The sequence below is a fragment of the Lagopus muta genome, chromosome 9, assembly GCF_023343835.1.
Source record: "Lagopus muta isolate bLagMut1 chromosome 9, bLagMut1 primary, whole genome shotgun sequence".
Taxonomy (NCBI): Eukaryota; Metazoa; Chordata; class Aves; order Galliformes; family Phasianidae; genus Lagopus; species Lagopus muta.
In genome coordinates, this window is record NC_064441.1 from 19,628,972 (window position 1) to 19,643,452 (window position 14,481).

Here is a 14,481-nt window from a genome sequence, read left to right on the forward strand (position 1 = left end):
GCAGTGTCAAAGTGAGTTATTTGATTATTTCCTGCAATGCCTTTTGCAACTGCCACTGTCTATGTTGCTTGTTGCTGTGTAAACGGGATGGCAGCATGGTTTTAGTTGAGTTCAGTGCTTTCATAAAGAGAACCCATAACTCCCTTATGCGTAGGCCATGGGTGTCTGTAGGGTTTGGCTGGAGAGGTGAAGGAGAAAACGTGGCTTAGCATTTCAGGGTGAATGTGATGTCCTGGTGGCTTGTCTGTTCAAGTGGACAGCCTGGACTTCCTGGCTGGACAAGCCAATGCAGGCTCTCCCCTTCTCTGCCCCCCTCTCACCAATGGCCATCCCATTGGTTTCCCAGCACGTAGGCAATGCTCAGGACCGGTCGGCATTTTGAGGCAAAGAACCCTCTGATTAAAATGTCATCAAGAAGACAAACCTCAAAACATAGTTCTACAGAAGCCAGTCCATCACAGGAAGAGAAATAGGAACTCTCTTTAAGTATACTACAGCATCCTGCAAACAAGAGTGTGTGTGTGCAGGGGAGAAAGTGCAGGCGTTGGGCTGGGCATGGGCATCTGCAATCAGGTACTCATCAGGCACCTGATCTAACTCCATTTTCTGCTCAGCATTTAACAAATCAGGAAAGAAATGCCCCTGTGTAGGGTCACAGATAAATCTTCTGCCCTGGACAAAGGGTAGATCTCCTTGTCAGCGCACTGATTTATTGTGACCTTATAGTCAGACTCTCTAATTTCTGCACGTGGCTATAGGTGCCACCGGTGATTTGTTTTCTCTTGATATGCCCTGGTTGCTCCATAACCGGCGCTGCTGTGGGATTACTGATCTCTTTATGGGGTCATGGTTTGGGTGGCCTTTGCACTGCAGCTCTGCAGTGGCCAATCTATGGTGTCTCTGGTGGTAAAAGGATTCTCTGTGTCTGATTCTTGGGGCCTACAAGACAGGTGCTCTGCTTTGCCTCCTCTAAGGCCACAACAAGTATGGGGGGGATCTGCAGGGTCTCAAACAGCCCAAATCCAGAGTGATGAGGAACTGTCTACTGGTTCTCCTATCACTGCACCCTCCCACTGCTGCTGTGCCAAGGTCCTCCGTTCACATGGGAGTTGGAAGAATCGCTGTCCCTGGAGGTGTTCAGAGCTGTGGAGATGTGGCACTGAGGGATATAGTCAATGGGAATGGTGGGGTGGGTTGGGGTTGGACTTGGTGTATCTTAGGGGTCTTTTCCAACCTAAGTGATTCCATGAGTTTATGATTCTATGCTCCTCCCCTGGTGCTTGTATTTGCTGCTAGGATCTTCAGAGTTCTCATCCACGAGAGGTTATCCAAGCTGTATGAGACAAATTTCATAAGGAGGCGTTCTTGTTGCACCCAGTGGGCATCCAAAGGGTCCACCTCTGCCATGCCACACATTAACACGGTGACAAAGCTAGAGGGGAGGCAAGCAGTTAGATCTGGCAGTGTTTGCAGTGCTGCCACTAAAAGCCTGCACTGCCTTAAACCGCCACAGCTTTTCTGTAGCATGCACAAATTGCCTCTTACCTAAGCTACCTAGAATGTATTTCAGAGAGCTTGGGACAGCGGGTGCCCTGATCTCTGCTGGAACTCCTGTGCCAAATCATTGTGGCAATTCATTGTATCGTGTTTGTATTTGAAGAAACAAAACCAAACGAAACACGGGGAACGATATCTATCTGCATTTAATGCAGCACATTCAAAGCGCAGATCCTGGCAGAGCAAATTCATGCTTCATGCAAAACTCCTGAAGCACACTGCTTTGTGCAAAAGCCTCCAAGTCCAGCACTACCCTATCTCTTTCTTCTTTACAAACATACAAAGGGATAATAAAATAGCTAAGAAGCAAAAGCAGTAAAATTTCATACCCAGAGGGGAGAAATGGCATATACTGCCCTCAGCCTATAGCTGAGGCCAAAATATATAGAGAGAGACTTGGGAACTGTTTTCTTTCCTGGTGCGATATTTTACCTCTATTGCCCTCAGAACCAGTCAATATTTGTATAATATATATATAAAAATAACCTCAGATGGATGGATAAAAACCAAGCAAAATTCAGCTCAGAAAGCCTTTTATTCCAACTGGAAAATTGCCCTGCAAATGTACTCAACACAATACCCACTACTTCACTCGAAAGTGACAGTTGCAGCTGTTAACGCGGCTACATTATCTCATCTTTGGAGACAAATTTCAGGCCATATTTCACTGTAGCCTGGTAATGTATATATGCCCTAAAGACTGCTCCAGCCAGATCTGTCTTGCTGTATAGATTTCAGATACGGCTGTATACTTCCTGAGGTTTTTGCCTTCCCCTTGTTAGTCAGGTAGGGCAGGAGGTTAATAAAACATCACCGTATTTCCAAATGGTGCCCGTTTCGTGAGAGGGGTGAGAGACAGAAGGGAGAGCATCCTACCCTGGGAATGGAGGAGGAGGATGGCAGCTTGGTTCCTGGGAGCGATGCTCTCAGCGGCTGGTTGCGCTCAGCGTAGGGCTGGCATCACTGGCACAGAACCGAGGGAGAAAACAGCAGAGATTTAAAATGCCCCTTTGCTGCCCCTGCTATGGCTTTACGGTGGTCCCCAGTGGTGTTCTCAGAGCTGTTCCTCCTGGTGTGATCCCATGTCCTTTGCAGATCTGAACGGGGGGCTGTACCTAGGAATTCTGGGACTGTCAGGAAGGGAAATACATAAGTAGGAAAAAAATAGCATCTATTAGGATTTTAAATAGTCTCTTGAGTCTCTCCATTATTTGAGACACTTAAGATCGCTTGACAAAGCCCCGGAGAATGTACAGAAAGCTAGACAGGGACCTTTGATGGATGTTTTAAACTATCTAATGCGTCTTTTCCAACTCTATCCACTAAAAAGTGACTAATTGGTTGCTGTTCTTCATTACTACGATTATAACAGTGTCCCGAAAGAGATGGGCACTCCCCCAAGTGGGATGCTACCTATCCATCCCCAGCTCAGCAGGTGCTGCTGTGTGTAGCCATTCATTTTCAAGGCAAACATCTGTGCCGTGCACTGCAGTGCCTGCATTGCACCTTGTCCGACAAGAGCTGATGCGTGTGCACGCTGTGACCAACCTTCTCCATGGGGATGGAGAAGACCACGACCAGTTGATTGGGCACGGGGGGGAAGCCCAAAGCTGCTGAGAGCCTCCAGTCATGCACATTCTACTCTATGAAGCAAAGAGGGAGAAAGTTTACGGGGAGCTCCCAGTAAAGTTCAGAGAAATAATCAGGCACGCTTTATTTTTATCTGGCTAATTTTCTCTGCTGGAATTAGTTGTTTGAATGGAGAAACCTGCTGGAGCAGGAAGGGAGAAAAGCCTTGGACGGAGTGGCTGCGCCTCCCAGGCCCTGAAATTTAAGATCTTTATAAATGATCTGTTAAAACTATAGTGACGATAAGCTTATGAATCATGATCTATATTAATCAGGGCTGCTGATACGGAAAGATTAATTGAAACGTGCAGTTCTACACAAATGATAAAGTGGTAACAATTTAATATCAGACAAGGAGAGTGAAGAAATTACACTCCAAGCTTCATGCATCATTACTATGGATATTAATATTTTACACAGCGCAACAGCATCGGGAATCATAATGAAAATCCATAACTAGTGCACAGACATGATTAAATACAACAGTCTTTAGGTGCTGTTTGGTGACGGGGGCTTAGCCATATTTCACTCCTGCTGCCGGTGATTCGAGTGATAGAGTCTAGACGTGGGTGATTAAAAAGTGTTCCTCCTAAAGGCTGTTAACCTTTTACTACTGAAATGAATTTCTTTGATTTTTAAATTATGCCGCTCACTCTGTGGGTTTTTTTTTTTTTATTATTATTTTTTTTTTTTCCCCCAAATCAAAACCTTGTCCAGAATATCGATGGAGCGGGTTCCCCAGGCAGTTGACAAAGCAGAAGCAAAGCACCACGAAGCAGACACGGAGGGGTATTCAAGAGCGGGGAGGAGAAAGAAGGGGGAGAAAACAGGTTAAAAAAACAGGTTTTCAGTGCTCGTCATTATGGTGGTGCATATATTAGATGTAAAACCCGGTGCTGCGCTGGGCCATAAAGGTTTTATCCGCTGGAGTGCAGAATGGGCGCATTACTCACAAGTGGCAACGGCGCCGGTGAGTTATGCGCCTCATTCCCGACCAGCACAGATAAAAACTTTATGCTGCACCACGTCGTGGCGTCTCTCTCCTCGATGTGGGATTCATCAGCTCTGGTGGGGGCTGGATCTGGCCGTGAGTGAATTGCGGTGGGCGGGGGGAAGTGAGCCCTGACTCAGCACTGCGGAATAAAAAACCCTTTGAGAAAATGCTTGGGTGACTCTTTAAATCCTCGGAGCTTCAAGGAATGACATCTTTGCTATCTGGCTTTTCTGTAGAGATGGGGAGGGTCCAGACTGGCCCATATGTCACATGAGCTGCTAAAAACACGGTGGATTTTAAACACAGTACTCATTGACTTTCCATCTTGGCCTACAAAATGATGGTTAGCGGTGTCCCACCCAAAGTGCCTATCCTTCAGGAAAGGGCTCTCCTGGCTCTGCAGCAGTGTGGGATGAGGCCTGAAGACTTGGTGTTGCCATGGGAGTTGGTTGTGCTGCAACCTGGGAGTCACCTCCTACATATGGGAGAAGTCTTGGAGATGCTACATGACTTGGTCTGGTTTAGATGGCATCTGTCTGAAAGGAACTGTAGATCTAGCTTAGAGCAGACCACAAGAATGGTGGAAATGCAACCAAATGCAAGCATGCATGAATGAAGTCCAGGAGTTGGACTCAATGATCCTTTTGGGTCCCTTCCAACTTGGGATGTTCTGTGATTCTATTCTCTGATTTTATGAATTGCCACCTTGTACCATTGAAATTTTGGCTTCTTATAAGTAGATTACACAGCGACCAGCACTCACATTCTAGTACAGCAATGCCAATGAGCATCCAATGCATGTTAAGGCAAAATATTTCCTTCTGTTCTGTGAAATCAAAATATTTTGTATTCCCAAGAGATCTCGAGTGCTGATAGTTCTAGTCGTGGGCATCATTTTTCTGCTGTGGTTTTTGTAGCTAACAAATTTTCTCTGAAGGTCTGCCGACATCCAGAACCAAACTATGGAAATATGGAAAAAGTGGGTTTTGCATGTAAGGGGCAGGTTTCTGGGAATACTTAGATCTCAGGTGTCATGTCTTGAATGAGTCCTAGAAAAGCCTTAGGGATACCGAAGGACTTTCAGTGTCCAAGATCTTGGATATGAACTTTGGGATGTTGATAAGTTTCAGCCGTGCAGTAGGCAGTGCCCAAGAAATGAAGTTGCATCCGTAATAGCTGCAAAGGGCAGGACATGTGGCAGGATCCATAAGTGGTGTGGGTATATGGCTTTTTTTTTCTGAGCAAAAGAATACTGAAAGGACAAAAACAGATGCTTTGCTTTGTAGGGTGAGAGAAGAAGATGATCACATACCATCACGATGGGCCTAGCATACGTATGACGGTGGAGGACGTGCAACAGTGGACGAGGACATGGCAGTGGGGTGGGATTAGCAAGGAGGATAACAAAGCTTTGGTGCTTCCCTTGTCACTTGAATTGGGCATCCTTTGGATACGTCTCACCTCCCCCTCTCCCTCCAGAGGTTTGAAAACACAAGGCTGAGAGGGAGCAGCTAATAATCAATGACATTAATTAATAGATGAATGGCAGAGAGGCACGAGTATTGCCCCACGAATGAAAAGCAAATCCCAGCCAAGGGAAAACGGCAAAACTGTAGCAATTTCTACTCTGTTACCCTTGAGATTTGGCTCCAGATTCAAAGGATAGGCAGGCGGAGAGGGAGGTTGGGAGGAGGCGGGCGGGAGGGGGAGTTGGCTCATATTCTGCTGTGACCCAATTCCATACAAAGCATCCTGTAACAAAACACGTCTCTATCTACAAAGTACAAGTAATCTTTGTTTTCAGTACAATACTTATCTGCATTTAGACCGACGATGGCAGTGCTTGGCTTATTTTCATGGATCCAGTTATCCTTTTTATCCCTGTGAGCGTGTGTAAGTGTGTGTCTGCGTCTCCTCCTCTCCATTCTCCTTTGCTGTCTCTTGTGCCTGTGCCAACAGCTCTGCGGTTGTGGGGTGCCGTTAGCCATCAGCAGAGATGGAAATGCTGAAGGTCAGGGCCATTTTCAGGTTAGCCCAATTATTTGGAGCTTTGGGAAAGGGTGAGATTGGGAGCTAGTCTTTACAGCATCTACCCATGGCCTGAGATGGGGCAATAGTAGCAAATTGGGAACCAGTGTGCAGCTTGTGAGATGCTGGTGCTGCCAGGGTTATTACCAGTCTACTCTCCGAGTCTCTGCACGATCTCCAAGTCTTTACACATCTGCTTCTGCTGGTATCTTTTAGGCAGGGCTGGTTTTCTAGCATTTGCCTTCAGAGCACCTCCCAACAGGGTAGTCTTGTCTTGGTGGGGCTGTTTGCAGGCACTACTGTGCTGAGCAGTGTCTGAAAGAGATGTCCAATGTCCCAGAAGGCAAAGTCACAGAGGGGTAGCCTGACACTAAATCTGACTCTCCCAATCATGCTGTCTTCTTCAGTTGTACCAAAGGGGGTGGTATGTCACCAAATCACAGTGCTTTCAATCACGGAGCATCCATAAGGATGCCATCATCTGAATTCATCCCACTGCACACTGGTACTCCTGAATTTATGAAGCCTTTCTGCTTTCTTCTTCTCATTTCTACTACGACAAAGCACTCACACAGTTTGCTTCCATTGGTTTCTGAACATTTTGAGAAGTAAGGTGTCAATGTATCATTGTCAGAGTCATCCAGTAACACGAAGGAAAGGGACATGAGACGTAAAGTGGTGTATCTAGTAGTTACACGCAACCCAAAATTAGACCAATGAGGCCCGTTGGGGATCTAGAAGCCATAAGCTGTGAAGGAGGATTGGAGAGTGTTCAACCGTTCAGATTGAAGAGCACACAGATCTGAGGGCTCTTCAGGGCTGTGATTTTGGCTTCTACCCTCTGAATCTTAGCCTATTGAATGTTATGCTACCTCGATTTAATTCTTGTCCCTTACATTAATATGTGCTATGTTCGGCTGCTACTGAATCCTGATTTTGTTTCTTATTTTTAATCCTTGCTTTTCATCGGAATCCAACCCTAGAGAATATGTATATTTTAAATAAGAATAAGAATAAGCACCAAGTGTAAATACATGTAATTCCGTAGTAATCATGTGTTTTACAGGCTGTTGACAAATTTGCTCAGCTAGAAGTAAATATCCTCATCTCCCTCCATCCCTGCACCAACAGCCTCTGTTTGTTGGGTAATCAGTGCGACCTCTTCCCAGGAGAGCTACCTGAATTGGTGCTGATAGGCAGATGTCTGCTGTTCTGTATTTTTCCACTTTCTTATGTATTTGCTCCCGGTGATTCTTCACCCTTGACAATCCCTCCAATGATCTGCCAGCTTTTGGGAAAGGATCTCTATGCTCCTCTTTGCTTAGTTTGCCCCATAGCGGAAACAATGCTTTTGAACCCCCGATCGTGTCTGGGTTTGGCACACAAGTGGTAGATGGAGTTAAGGAGGAGCAAGTTTCAGCTTGAGGTCTTCTCTCCAAAAAGGAAGAGAGTGCTGCCAGAAGAAAGCAAATTGCTTTCTTCAAGAGACACGGTGCTATGGGAGAACTGTACCCATGATCCAGGCTACACCTTTGCAACCTTAATGGGCATCACAACTGACTATATTCTTTTGGTAAAACAGCAGATCTTGAACTTTTGCCTTTTATCATGAGTACATCTATTTTTCATTCAAAAACATAGTTTGCAAAAGGAGGACATCTCTGGGTGTGAGACAGGTGGACAGATCTGGGAACATTCATGGGTGAATAACCCAACCCCAGTGCTGGGTAAGCAGCGTGCAAAAAGATGACAATGCATCCTTTATAATCCACCAAATGACACAAAATCTGCCAAAGAAAAGCAGAGGGAAAGCATTAAAGATGTTCACAAAATGCAAGAGTGCTGAAGAGAATAGAAAAGAGAGGAAAATTTCGGTGGAATTTGTCAGAGCAAGCGACATATTCTTTTCTTTATAACCTCCATTTTAATGCATTTTGGCTTGAGATCTTCCTCAGTCATGTCTGCAGGAAGCAGCACATAGAGCCGGGTGGGGGTCAACTCACTTCTGCTCAGCACAGAAGAGAGGTGTATATGTAGAAAACCTTCCCTTTTAGGAAAAGCTGCAAGAGCCAGGACTGGCCCTCCTCTTGAGGAGAAGGAGACAGGATGGGGGGAAAGAGATCATTCCTCCTGCTCATTTCCTCTCCGGATAGCCTTCTGCTAGCTGAGAGGCTGCTGAAAAGAGGAAGACAATAAATTGTTCTTCACATCTGCAGGGGATAGGAAGAGAAGTAAGAGCCCTAAATTGCAGCATGGAAGATTTAAGTCGGGTGCTCAGAAAAACACTCTGGTGCTAAGGGTAGTGAAGAACTGGAATAAATTTCCTGAGGAGGCTGTGGAGTCTCCAGCGTTTAGGAAAAGGTTAGATGAGCATCCTTCAGGGTTGCTTTAGACCTGCATGATCTCTTCCTGGAGGGATTAGATGACATCTCACCTCCTTCCCAGCCCTGGGCCCTGCACCTCCAAAGCACTTTCTGACATTTGTTCTGATGATGGAGCAAACCCTGGTCTAAAAGAGCCATGGTGGGACATGGGCTGGTGGGCTGGAGGGGGCTTCTCAGTCTCTGAGAGAAGGAGAAATGCAGAATTTACTCAAATGGACACAGAGTGCTGGGAGGTATCAAGGTTCAAAGCCGTGTGTCTGAGTCCCTGGAGCTCAGTGTTGGGTCAGGTTTTGCCTCCAGTGGCCTCTGGAGATGGACAGGTAGACAGAGAGACCATGCCATAAGTCCAAGAATGAGGCCATCAGGACTGCTCACTCATGTAGTGTGGAGATGACCTCCACGGTGGCTCTGCTTCGCCAGGACAGAGCATGAAGAAGATTGTCATGAATATGATGAGGACTTTTCCAAAGACCAGAGCCCTCTCCCGTCCATAGATTTCATCACCAAAGCCCAAGAATGAACCCCAGCTTTGCTTCACTCAAACCTGGTAGCAGATTTTCTCTCTCTTCCTCCAGCAAATTGCTCAGGGGCAAAGAATTGAGAAAAAAAAATGCAGAGATGGTGGCCAAGAGCCGGTAGGCAGATGGGGTTTGGTAGTTCCTATGAAGATATTGAATGGTGCTGAGCCGTGAGCATCCACATGTGCAAGTGGGGATGAGGAGAAGTCCTGTGTCACTTCTCCAGGCTGGAGTCAGCCTCGTGGGACTTCCCCAGACTGCTGGGATGCTGGGAAGAAGCAGGTGGACCACTTTTCCAAGGGGACACTGAAAAAGAGAGAGAGGGAGGCAGGGGAAGGAGGGGCTGGGGAGAAAACCGGAGAGAAAGAGGGAGAGAGAGAGTGCGGGGAGGAGGGGAAATGAAAGGATATTATTTTTTTTGTATCTGTCATTTCCCTGCTATCTCCCATATGACTTCTTAATCCATCAGAATGCTGGGAAGATAATGTTTTGGGCGAAATAACATGAGAGAGAGGATAGACTCCCAAGGACCAATATCTTTATTGCTCGGAGGATAAACGGATTATGTCAGCCATTTTCTGTTGCTGACAGCTTTTCTTATTAACCGATTTTATTTTTTAATCTTCCAGGGAAGAAATATGGTTTTATGTCACAATAAAACGCCGGTCACATCTAATTCTGCCCTCAAACAAACAGATTTCTGAAAGCCTTGCAGAGAAATTTGAAATAACTTTAAAGAGGGGGTTTTTGGATAAAGTCTTTATCCAGAGGCTTGTTCAACCGCAGTGTAAAAGGTTTAGAGAGAGTGAGAGAGGGAGTGAGAGAGAGAGAGAGAAGGAGGGAGAGGGAGAGAAAAGTCCCTCACAGTTGTTTTTCCCCGGTTGATCCCTATTAAAAGAAACTCTTCATTGTGGTGTACTCAAGGAAATGCAGCTCAGACGAAAGAGTCACATGAATGTTAACAAATATGGCTATTTGTGTGGCTTACGCGCTGCGCCGGGCTTAGAGATGTTGTGTGTGACACTCAGAGAATGAGGGAAGCAATCATTAGCATCCCAGCAACCTGCTTAGCCGCCCGCTTTCATGCTCCCCCTTTTGATCTGACACTTTTTTTTTGCTTCAGTTTTGCTGGGATTACTGCGGAAGATGCTAATAAAGTATCACACGCATTGTAGGCAGAGCGATAAGAAAGTCTGCTCGGGCGAAACTTTGGAGTTGGGAGCCAAGCAGGCTTTGTACTTGTTGCTGCTATTACCAGCACAGACCCGGAAATTGGGAGGGGTTTGGTGAACTCCCTTTTTTTTCCTCCCCCAAAATAACCCTGTGTACAGACCCTGCACATTCCCTGTGCGTCTCCTGCAGGGATTCAGAGGAGTCTCGGTGAAGCTGCTCACATCCCCGTTGCCTGTGGGTATTTCCTTTCAACACACTGACTCAGGGAGCTGAATTTACTGCCATTCCCCAGCGAGACGCCGCTGCCCTGCCTTTCCCTCTTCTCTTTTTTAGGAAACACGCCTTCTGCTCATTGCAAACACTGGGGAGTGGAGCAGAGGTCTTTGGGAGTCTTTGTGCGTATCAAAGCGAGGAACCCGTCCAGCTCTCAGCATCCTTTTTCAGCGCTCTGCTGCCCCTAAAGCACCAGCTGCCATCGCAGGGAGCGGTCACAGGGAATCAAAGCTCAGGACCATCTCTTGGGGTCGGTACGTTACCAGTTTTGTTGGTGTTTTTTGGGGAGGTCTACGTTTTCACTGCCTTCATTTGGTTACACAAATGCATCTTGGCAGGATCTCTCCTTCCTAAAGAGCTTACAGCCCGAACCAGAGGCATTAATAGCTTTTGTTTTACCGCTGGCCAAAGGCAGCTGCATCTCTGGCACCCTCAGCCTGCACCACATCTGCAAGCCCAGCCTTTCTGCCCCAAGCGTGGGGTGCTCCCAGCCAAAGCAGCAGCAAAGAGCAGTGACCGCTTTGCCCACAGGGGCAGGTGCCTCCGAGCTCCTGTTCTCCATCCTCAGACCCGGGATCTCCTGCAATTTAAGATCTCAAATGGCACGAAGCCAACACTGCCTGCCCTGGCCTATAAACCCTCTGCAGGCAGTTGTAGTATTCCCCTCGATGCGGATGTACAAAGAGCTACCTTGATAACTGTTCATATTATACCACCTTCCCAACAAAGTGTTGAGACTGATGGGGAAAACAGGCTCAGGTTCTCTGTATGGTATGTCCCTCACCAGGCTGGGTCACAAGAACACCCATATCGCTCTGAGAAGGGCAAGAGCTGGTTCCCCTGGAGCTGACTCTGGGGACGTGGTTCTGATGCTGGAGCAGGTGCTGACTACTATCTTGTGGCAGTGAGTTCCACAGGTAAAGAGCTGACAGCACAAAAAATATTCTCATTTTTCAGAGGCAAAGAACTGAGATCTGTCTCTCTTTTCCTTGACAATTTTTATTCTCAGTAGCTTTGGCAGAACTGTCCCTCTCTCCAAGGTAAGCCGTCCCAATCCTTCCATTCTCCCTTCTGATTATGGCCATGAATAACATCTAATATTCTTATCGCCCGCCTCCAACCCCCCTAATGCTGCTGTAGGCTTTTCATGAGGAAAACCACTAGTGCAAACATCACTGTGGACTGCAACTCTGATGTATATAAAGGCATTAGCACATCCTGCAGCCCACGCCTGGGCAGCCACGTGGCTGCTGTGCTGTTGCACTGCTGCTGCACAAAGAGCAGAGGTCTCTGCTGAGCTGCCTGAAGCTTCATTGGAGCTTCCTGCTTCCCCCAGTTGAAATTAAAACCCGATGGGGATGGATAATTTCAGTGTCTGTGGTGAGAGTTGCAACCTGGCTTGGGCAGCTCCCTGCTTGATGCAGGAGGAGCCAGGCCACACTTCCACCCCAGCTCTGATCCCCATATGGGACGTCTCCTAGCACTGCTATATCATGTGGGCTGTGATGCACTGAGCTCTGTGGCACCTCTGAGAAGATGAGGCCACCCCATGGGCTCTCAAGTGGAAGGACAAGCCAGATCCTGGCCAAGGGCATGGCAATCAGCTCCCATGTACCTGGGGGGGGGGATTAGAAGACTCATCTCCCACCAAGTGTTTTCCCAAGTCCTCCATTCAGAAGTGGACGGCATCTCCTGGTTGGAGCCTTTGGACCTGTGTGCATCTCTGATTGCATACCCAAAGAAAACAAGCTGAGTTTTTGGGTGGTGGCTCTGAGGTCAACATATTTATGGATGACCTCAGCCCCTGACCAAGCCTTTGATGAACGTTTGGTGCTGTCCCACTGATGAGCACCCTTCCCAGGGCCACGCTGGTCTCTCTGTGAGACCAAGGCACTAGCCAAGCAGAGAACAAATAAATCCACATTAATCCCAGCTCCATTAGAAACACAGAAAATAAATAAATGCTGTTTTCAAATGTGGAAAAAGAAAAAAAAAAAAATCAATAGGGAAAGAAATATTATTTTTAATCTTCTAAGAGGTTTTTACAAACAACAGGGAGGGGAAAAATTGAAAGCCATGAAAAAAGACTTGCCAATGTCCTTTTAACCTTTATTTATTATCACTCAGTCCACATCAGCCCCTGACTGCAAGATAATTTGGAATTTCATTTTAATTTCAATGTATCACATAATTCAACACAGCTTTCCATGATATTTTTTTTTGTACTGGAAACTTAAAAAATCTCTCTATAGGAAATGCATCTAAAAAAAACCAACAACAACACCATAACCCTTCTGCAGCAGTTACTTAATTTATAACTTGAAAAGGGTTTGTGCTAAAATATGATAAAAATAAAATCAACAAACTTCAAAAAAGGAATATTCTTTAATAACATGCTTAACTTGAAGGGCGCCTGCTCCTCTGCTTTTCTTTAGCTTTGTCTGCTGCTCGCATTAGAGTGCAGGCTGGTTGGAGGCTGGCTTTTTTGGAAAGCTTGTGTGTTGTGTTGTTTGGGTTTGTTTAATGGCGTTGAGTCTGGCTGTGCTTATGGGGAGCTCAGAAGGAGCCTGTAGAAGGGATGGTGGATGAAGGGCTTGTGTCACCAGCAAGAGACAAGAAGCGTGTCCCATGGACACCATGTCCTGGTCTCCTTCCTTCTGTGTGTGGGGTCCCACCAAAGCTGCCTTTTCCTGGCCCACGTCTCTTGTGAGGCATTGGCACAGGCTGCCCAGAGGGAGGTGGAGTCGCCATCCATGGAGGTGTTCAAGAAGAGGGCAGATGTCGCATTGAGGGATGTGGTCTAAAGCAATCACAGGCATAGGTTGATGGTTGGCCTGGGTGATCTTAGTGCTCTTTGCAAGCTTTATGATTCTGTGATTACATGTTGTCCTCAAGACCACTTGTCCAAGCTGACAGCATGATCTGCCATTCCCTCCTGACTCCTTCAAGCAGCAAACTGTAGGTTCCCTGGATGCTGCTGCCCTCCAGGGCTGTAATCAGAGCTAGTTTGAGGAGCATTACCTTCTTGCTACGTGAGCATGTGCATCTGTATCTCAATCCATGCTGAAAATCCTCTAGAGGGGAGACAGAGCAGAAGTGGGGGAGAAGAAACTTCATGATGCAAACAGTCTGCTTAATGAATTGTGCTCATTTATTGTTGTGGAGCTCCCTTGATTGCATCATTTTTCTTGCAAATCATGACTAATTTGTAAAAGAAGTTCCTTGGGCCCCTCTTTTTTTTTTTTTACTACATTTTTTATTTTAAAAAAATTCCAGGACATTAATTTACTTAATAGGACCTGATGCAAATGGTGCATTTTGCCTCAGATCTTGGCACTGGCTGTGGGCAGGAGGGATCTCATATATTCATGTCAGTTCCTCTCCACAGCCATCTTTATCAAGAGCCTCCTGAAGTGACAGACACAAAAGGGTTGTTTGTACTCCAAATTGCCCATTATTACAGGGCTCCAAAAGGACCCATCTCCCATCCCCAAATTGCTCACTGAGCTTGCAGCGAAGATGGGAGAGAAGATGGACAATAAATTGAAGAAAGCCGAACGTCAGAACTCACAGCAGCTCCTGGTGGTTGTTCCACTATGGCCTAGCCATGGAAAAAGGCAGTAAGTGAAAATGCTCCTTCACTGTGTGTTGATGCTTGGTACAGGGACTTGTGATTGCCTGTCTGAAAGCATCCAGAAAATGCCACCAAGAGGTTCTTGTATTGCAAATACAAGCACCATTGCTTGTCAGCCGGGGAGGAGAAGCCCTCTTGTAGGCTGGGTCTGATGTAAAGTGCTGACTGAGTTAAAACTAGGAAAGGGATGCACACCGAAGGTAATGTACTCCCTCTGCTTAACATTCAGCCATTGTTCATCTCCTGCTATCTCATATTTTGGGGCTGAGCAGCGTTTTTGCTTACCGTGAC

General features: G+C 46.5%; 1 long non-coding RNA gene across 1 annotated transcript in view; it reads left to right on the forward strand.

Annotated features, from left to right (window-relative positions):
* Window positions 1-14,481, forward strand: part of LOC125697527 (uncharacterized) — a 36,277-nt gene that overhangs the window by 19,820 nt on the left and 1,976 nt on the right. Inside the window, exon 2 of the long non-coding RNA XR_007378835.1 lies at window positions 10,617-10,810. This is a non-coding gene — a long non-coding RNA (uncharacterized LOC125697527). The remainder of the gene's footprint in view (window positions 1-10,616; window positions 10,811-14,481) is intronic.